Source organism: Mytilus californianus, unplaced genomic scaffold (genome assembly GCF_021869535.1).
Source record: "Mytilus californianus isolate M0D057914Y unplaced genomic scaffold, xbMytCali1.0.p SCAF_2, whole genome shotgun sequence".
Taxonomy (NCBI): Eukaryota; Metazoa; Mollusca; class Bivalvia; order Mytilida; family Mytilidae; genus Mytilus; species Mytilus californianus.
The window spans coordinates 62,467,232-62,476,247 of record NW_026262668.1 but is presented as its reverse complement, the minus strand read 5'-3'; positions in this window follow the sequence as shown (position 1 = coordinate 62,476,247).

The following is a 9,016-nucleotide window of genomic DNA, read 5'->3' as shown; positions in this document are numbered from 1 at the left end:
AGCAATGAAAATTGGATAGGTCTTAATATTTTGACAATTTTTGTTCCTGACAAATATTCTCCATATGTTACATTTTTTTTATAGAAATAAGGCAATTTTTCTGCTTATTTTTTTATTTTTAAGCCTTAAGTCTTTTTGGTTTGAAGTAGGAATCTTCGAACACATTGTTAAACTAGATGTACTAAGGAACCAATAGATATAGGAAGATGTGGTATGAGTGCCAATGAGACACCTCTCCATCCAAGTAACAATTTATAAAAGTAAACCAGTATAGGTCAAGGTATGGCCTTCAACACGGAGCCTTGGCTCACACCGAACAGCAAGCTATAAGGGGCCCCAAAAATTACTAGTGTAAAACCATTCAAACGGGAAAACCAGAGGTCTAATTTATAAAAAAACGAGAAACGAGAAACACGTATGAACTACATAAACAGACGACAACTACTGTACATCAGATTCCTGACTTAGGACAGGTGCAAACATTTGCAGCGGGATTAAACGTTTTAATGGTACCAAACCTTCTCCCTTTTCTGAAACAATAGTATAACATCACAACATAGAAATACATACTATGAATATCAATTGGAAGGCTTAACTCAATCAAAAAAACGCAAATTAACCCACAATGAACGAATAAATTTGATCTGTGATACCTGAATGCAAATACATAGTTAATAAAAATTATAAGGGATAAATAATTAAGGTCAATAGTAATTAACAGGTTTTAAAAAAGTTATAAAGTATGATACCACTGTGAAATGTTAAACAATACTTAGAAAATCATCACTTTTGAAAAAACCTGCGTCAAATTATACACAGATAAATGAAAATAATTTTGTTGTTCTGTGTGTATAAAATCTTCCGTTTAGGAATTCCAAGAAATTTCTTTAATATCAATAAAACTAATCTAACACTTGGTACATATGGGGTGAATATCAACAATAAAACTATACAATTAGTGCTAGATAAAACTTCCTGTACAGGTTCAAGAACAGTATTTAAGGAGAAATGAAATAATTTTGATGTTCATAGTACGAAGAAGTGAAAATTTGTAGTATTTCCAAATAATTAAAGTTGGTATATAGACAAGATCCATGTTAACATCAAATACCAAAAAAGCATTACAAATAGTATCAACAGGTCAAACCAACAAGAAAGTACGATTTGAGAGTACTAGCAGTTACTGACAGCTAGTTAAAAGCCAAAAACAATTAATAATAAAAAATCATGCATCAGAGACTAAAATCAACTAAAACACGTCCCAGGGATTTAGTATTTTAACGTTATGAACAGTCAAAGAAGACATGACTTGTGCAATGCCAAAAATAAATGTATCGACAGGTAGTAGGATAGTTAGGAGTGACTTCTTTATAGATAAAAATGAACGGGTGTGTGTCTCTATACATCCCGTTTGAAAAGAAAATACAAACTTAGTTATGTTTTAATTTGCTAATGACAAAATCGATATTAGTGCCAATGTAAACTATATTCAGAGATCTAATTACAACATTGGTACGATAACCCTTATTAATAAGTTTGTTTAAAGGTTCGATGAGTTTACACGGATCACATAGTGATTTCCGCGCTTTAAGTACAATATTACCGTAAAATTTAGGATGTGAAATACCATTTTTAATTAGTTTTCTACAGGTACAGCCAAATTTACTAATCAAATCTTTGTATCTATGAAAGAATTTAATTAGTAAAAGTTTTAAGTAATTTATGGTAACGAAATCCCTGACTTAATTATTTACCAGTGATGCATTGATTACGTTCGTTAAAATCTATGACATCACTACACACACGGGCATACCGAACGAGTTGCAAGTTTAGTTTTGTATTGGTCATTTAATTAACGAACGATGGAGACGATGACGTAAAAAGACCGCGACGGACCCCGGATGGCGACAGATGGCGTGGGCTAACAGTAATGATGACTATATTCCGGTAAATGTTCTGAATACATTTTCAAATTCATATTTTATAGTTATCAAGTTCGTTCTACATTAGCAAATGAAAAGGATGTCAAATCTGATAATACAGAGCAAAGTTTTTAACATTTATTTTATGAAAAATATGAAAAATCGATTGCCCGAATATATATTGAATTAAATGCAAGTAAATCGTGTTTATCCAAAAAGATCGTTAACTTGCCTTTTAATGCAACTTATTAAAAATATTCCACTAATACGGTGTATTTCGTTTCAATATACTCATAAAAAACGAAAAATCATCCAACTTTGTTTAGTTATTATAAAACTGATAGCCGGGTATTAAACAGTAAAAGTAAAAAACTTGAAATCTAGATGAAAGAACTTTGCAATTTCCACTTTTTTAGCATTAAGTATAACGATCAAACAACGAACGATAGTTGCATTTTATCGGCTATATCTTTTCCACCCTTTGGCAAAATCATCAGTTTGGCTTTTCTGGTTGAACAGGAAAAATGTCTCCTCTTGATTGTGTTTTAAACTGTAACTTTGTTTTTCATTGCGACTCTCAAATATCTTTCATAACAACGTATTTATTAAAACATAACCCTTAACTTTGATCTGATTTTTTTACAGGAATACATTTATTCTCATAAAATATTATAGTGAAGATTTCAATTTTTTTCTCTTTCTTTTCTTAAAATACAAGTTGATTCCCACAAAATGACCTGTTTACTATTTCGAAAAATGTATTATGCTGCAGACTAATGATCCTCGTTTATATTTAGGTCAACCTACCCAAGGTAACATTAAGTTAAAAAAAGATTATTTATTCGATGAACATAAAGAAATTCATTCAGTCTTTACTTAATTGATATCTTTATTATTTCTAGCTGCATCCCAACGCATAAACATTTTACATCCTTTACAATTTCATAGAATGTTGCTAAAATTTAATTCAAGTGTTACCTCGCTTTAGGCTTAATTTTACTTTTTAAGGGTTATTTATACCACAGACTTGACTACAAATACTTATAAGAAAATTCACAGTACTAAGTGTTTGTGCTTAGTACCGTTTCACCTGGTTTTCAAAGTTTGTTCTTATGTCGTGTTATTTCTTCACTTTCCCTAATAACTTGCGGTTTTAGCGCTCACAAACATATTTATCCCAATAGCATTCCTTATATGCCTGTTTCTAGCAAAGACGCTGTTATATCATGGTTTTCCTTGATTGCTATGGCGAAAAATTGTTTTTTGTTTATTGTTGTAGTATAAATCAGATATTCCGATTTTCTCTTTTGAGTTGTTTCTAATTTTGTCATCCCGAAACTTTTTATTTCTTACTATACAGTATAGGTTTTGTTCATTGTGCTTCTGTTGCTATATCCTAAAACGTATGTAATATCACGCTAGATCCCTATTAATCGGAGAGTTGAACTCCAGCAGTTTAGAGCGGTTATAATGTAAAAACCATAGAAGTCAATGAATATGAATAAGAAGATGTGGTATGAGTGCCAATGAGACAACACTACATCCAAGTCACAATGTAAAAAGTTAACGATTATAGGTCAAAGTACGGCCCTCAACACGGCGCCTTTGCTCACACCGAACAGCAAGCTATAAAGGGCTCCAAAATGACTAGTGTAAAACCATTCAAACGGGAAAACCAACGGTCTAATCTATATAAAAAACGAGAAACGAGAAACACTCATGAACCACACCAACAAACGAGATACTTGGTGCGTCTACAAGGTAAGCGTCTTCATCTTTCCATGCATCACCCGCGATGCGAATTCACACTCAGTCAAAATATTACAATGGGGAATAGAACATAATCGGTAAAATTACAGATCAGACGACTTTATTTGTATTTAAAGATCTAAGACTAAACAAAATGTCGCTAGTTAGTTGAGACACCGACACATCGTATCGGTCAACCAATTCATGGTGATGATTATGAAATGTCGATTTCAGTTGTTCTTTTGATTCTGTTGGAGCAGTTTGTTTGTAACGAGCACATCCCTGTTTATGCATAGTGTAAATAATTTCATCATAGATACGCCAGATGCGCGTGTCGTCTACAAAAGACTCATCAACATGCACGAGTGTAACGTATTAACTGAGATATGCAAACGCCATACGACGGAGTATATAATTCCTGAAAAATGACAATCGGAAAGTTGCAATCGTCACGTTTGTCATAGATTATAGTTTGAAGTAGTCCATTTGTGTCATTATCGGCGGCGTTTTGCATTTGCGCCGATCTGCATTTCATTTGCGCCGATTTTTTTTTCCATTTGCGCCGATTTTTTTACAGGTAAATTACAGGTGAATGTTATTTTTCATTTATCATTATAGACCTCTTCCGTTCTCCAGTTGTACAAATGTTATGAATTGTGAATCATAACATGTATATAACTGTTGTCCTCTGCTCACCAAGGGGAGGTTGAAGTAGGATTTTGGGCAGGATAAGTCAATTTAAAAGCACTACGTTCACATACTTTAGAATCAAGAAGTAAAAAACCTAAGATAAAAGCGCTCTGTTTTTACTCTGTTTATACTAAAATGACGAATTAAAAATCTATTTACAACATTAAAATCCATAAAAACGGAATACATTAAAATCATCAATCTGTTCTTGCCGAGTAGTTATAGGCAATACATCTAATATATTCCTTTCTTGTGATTTCGTCTCTATATTTGTCGTAATTGTCAATAACAAAGTCCATCTTTTATTTCTCTGGGTAACGTACTGATGCGGGCATTTCTAGAGTTCGCATTTTGACATACGTAACGGCTTGGATTTTCTTAACTTAAACATAAGTGAACAACGTTTATTACCAGATTGTACCAATATATATTCAAGGTATAGTACATGTACAAATATTTACTCACCTGTGTTAAACTGTAAATGCAATTAGGAGCAAATATAAAATCGGCGCAAATGAAAAACTGAAATCGGCGCAAATGAAAGAATGAAAATTTAAAAAATCGGCGCAAATGTCATACGCCCATTATCGGAAACCGATCAAGATATGAAGCAGATCTTCTATCTAAGGTAAGATTCTTAATATTTTATTAATATTTTTGTCTTTGAGAAGGTTTTGTATGAATTCTGATTCATATGAGCACAAAAACAAATCGGCCGGTAGTGGTGCACAAAAGTACTCATTTGAAAGCCGAGCGTCTGCTAAAATATCCATCCATCAAACTCAACAAAGGAGAAGGTCCGGTAAGGGCTAATTTCGGCCTAAAATTCGAAGTTCATCTGATGAAAGATTTTTGACATTTCTTAAACACTTAAGTGTCTACTTCAGTCGATTCAATTAGTTAATGTAAAAGATTTTGACTAATTTGGTCATTAAAAACGCTCAAATTCAAGCTTAAATATGAAATTTCTATCAAACGTCACTTTTCAGATGTTTTTTGTCTAAAATGGAAGTGACCGCATTCGTGTTCACTCTCAATATTTATACACGTTATGTATTATCATTTAATACAACATACATTTAAATATTAAGACTGAACACAAGTGCAGCCACTTCCATTTTAGGCAGAAACCGTCTTAAAATTAGCACAAATGTTTAAATTGTGAAGATATCAGTATGTTTGCATGAAATAATGATGCTAGTACCTGATGCATGTTCATTGTATTATCAAAAACAGTCCATATTTTAGCTACACAAAACCCCGACATGACGAAATTTAAATCAAATCATTCAAGAAAACTAACGGCCTCATTAATTTACAAAACAATAACTGAAAATCTGATATGGTAGACAGCGCTTAACGGCAACCACCAACCACTAAATTACAGGCTTCAAAAATACTGTTTTGGAGTTTATTATGCTTCAGTCATTTACAAAATAACAATGGCGTTTTTGTCTCAACCAAACATTTCTTTTAAAATTCGAGAAAGTGCATTTGATCTTTTTAATTTTCATTTCTCATTATTCATCCTATTCGGGTATTAACAAACAATTTTCTATCATTTCACATACGCCCATTACGTTTTTATTTCTGGAGTAGTCGTCAGGCTGTAATGAATTATACCATACTGCTAAAATCAAGTATATATAAGGAAAAATCATGGTAACACCTAGGACTGATATCTAATTAAAAATATCAGACATTGAAACATGATCTTAGTTACAGAAGTCACCGAGAACGATAGCATTTGAAGTCTGATAATATTGACCATAATTGAAATCAAATGTATCAGATATTAAAGTACGTTAGGTTTAGATAAGGACAAGTATTAAAAGGTTATGTGTTTTGTACACTCTGTGTACATAACAGCAAGTACTCAATTTAAAAAAAAATGGAAATAAAGACGAAAGCAGAAATTTGATATAATAATTGATGTAATGTTATAATATAACACTAGTATAAATCTCATTGTTCGCTGTGAATTTTTTTCATTCATACTCATCCAGTATGCAAACATTCTTTTTTAATTTTTCTTCTATTCTAAACATATGTTTTCATTTTTTCAATGCAGACAGAGGTTAAACCCAAGACTAACACTACATATATCAAGCTACTCCATTATTAAACTGATGTTTTACCATCAAATATTGACAGGGGGTGCTGTCAAATTTTTCAATCAGAATAAATTTTCACAACAAAGGACATAAAAAACTAGGTTTAGTAACAAATCGACAGTGAACTCGAGGAACCAAAAGTTGTAGGCAGATTTGGCTTCATTGTTGGTACCTGTCGGGTGTTCATGATAATACAAATTAAAGGGAGCTTCCATTTATCTATCTTAACAACTGTGTAAAGATTTCAGTAAATAATTCCTAGAACAACGAAGTCAGTGCGCGATATATTTAATCTGGAGGTTAATGTCCTGTAAATCTGGAACGAAAACTTTCCAAATCGAAAGGGAGCTATCTTCAACCCATTCCAATAGTTCTTAGATGTTTCATGTTGTTTGATCAAAGCATTCTCCAGCATTCGTAGACATGATAAGACAGGTAGACGGTCAACGGTATACCATAATACCTCCCAACGATGACGGGCGTATAAACACGTCTAAAGTGGTCTTGCTTGAAATGAAAATTTTAGTAGAGGTTCTTCCTTAAAGAAAATTGAGTGAAAGTGACATCAGTACAGGTTTTCATCTCCTTTTTATATTTTCTAGTTTCCACGCTATGCTTGGTATGCATGATACCCCCAAAAGTGCCCTTTAGATGCAAACTTGCACCATCGACCGTTACCAATTAACTGGTATTATTAAAGAATACAAATTTAAAAAAACTAGTTTACATATTCTCGCATTTTTTATACAAAAAAAAAATATCAAAAATACCAAACTCCAAAGGAAAGTCCCCCACCAAACGGCAAATTCAAAAGCTCAAACACATCAAACTAATGGAAAACAACTGTCATATTCCTGACTTGGTATAGGCATTTCCCAATGTAGAAAATGGTGGATTAAACCTTTTTTATTTTAGCTAGCTAAACCTCTCACTTGTATGACAGTCATATAGCATTCCATGATATTGACAATACAATACTTCACTTCTGAAACATCAAATTTCAAAGCTACCTAACACAACTATAATTTTTTTATCAATCAATCAATCAAATCACAATCTTCTCATCTGAGGTAGCAATACACAGTTAGGAAAAAAACTTGAAATTGACTCCTAATTTTTAACCACCCTCTTTCCTCTGCTTTTTAACAAATAAGGTTTAATGTTTGTGTTATGTACATGTATGTGCATATGTAAGGAAACAGCATCTTCCATAGATTTGATTTCCACAAGTTAAAATGATGAATTATAATCCCTTTTTGTGTAACGATGGCAACAATCTGCATTTATTTGATACAAAATATAGCAAAAAGGGGGGTGAAAATGTCACAAAAGTCCCCAAAATTTGGTCCAAAGAAGAATTTCAATCCATTAGAGTGATACCTTTTCTGAATCCATTGACATTTATCTATCAAGAGGTTTACAAATAATCATATGCATTTCACTATATTTTTCAACAAAAGTTCGAGGGTCAAATATTTGTTGAAAAACACTACAATAATTTCTGGACCTATGGGCGGTACGGATGTGGAAATACGGACTGTCAAACAGAAAAATGGCCTATAAAATATGCACAAACAATCTAGATGATCATATAAACTTACTTTGAAGGCTATATTATTCTTCAGCTATCTAAAAAACAAATTTTATTGCACAAAATTCATATTTAAAAAAATCACCATGGCCAAAATGCGAAACTTAATTCCTAACTGTATTGCTACCTTACGGTGAAACATTTTTTTTTCAATTTCCACATGTAATGGTTTTCTGTGTTCTGCTAGCTAAAACGAGTAAATTGGTCTACTAGTTTTGAAAATTGGTTCAGAAATAAATATTTTATGAATAGAAAATGAAAGGATATGGAGTAAATGTACATGGGACAAAATCGTACACAATACATAGAAAAGATAGAAAATTACCAATGAACAGGGCTTTTATTCCTGTTCTTCATCTTGACAGTTGATGTAGGGTCTTCAACAAATGAACGAATCATTCATACCTTACAACATGAAGGTTAGCAATTACCACTGAAATGCAACAAAAAGTGATATGAAGAAACATGACATGTCAAAGTGTAAAATCTCAGTTTTTGGTTAAATTTCTTAAACTATTCCTCTTGTTTTTGTCTTTTCATGTTTAAAAACTTAAAATAACCCTTACAACAGACAAATTGTACAAATTAAAGCTATTTCAAAGATCTAGAATTTCAATTTTGTTGTGTATAGCATACAAAAGCCTTGGTTAAAATTTGGCAAGTACTGAATAAATTTCTAACAGCGGGGACAACTTTAGACTTAATTCAAATTTTAACAATATACCTTACTAAAATATTCCATAAAATTGCAACCAACAGGTTTATCTGTAACGATTTATCTTCAATGGGGAAAAGTCAATATAACTTCTGCAAAACTGTTTCTATATCAGTTTGGATGTCATGATCCCAAATTGACAAAATGTCGGTCATAAGGTAAGTCGATCTTGTAAAAGATACAGTGAAGAAATACAGGGATTTTCTCAAAATAATAAAATGTCCCACAAACATTC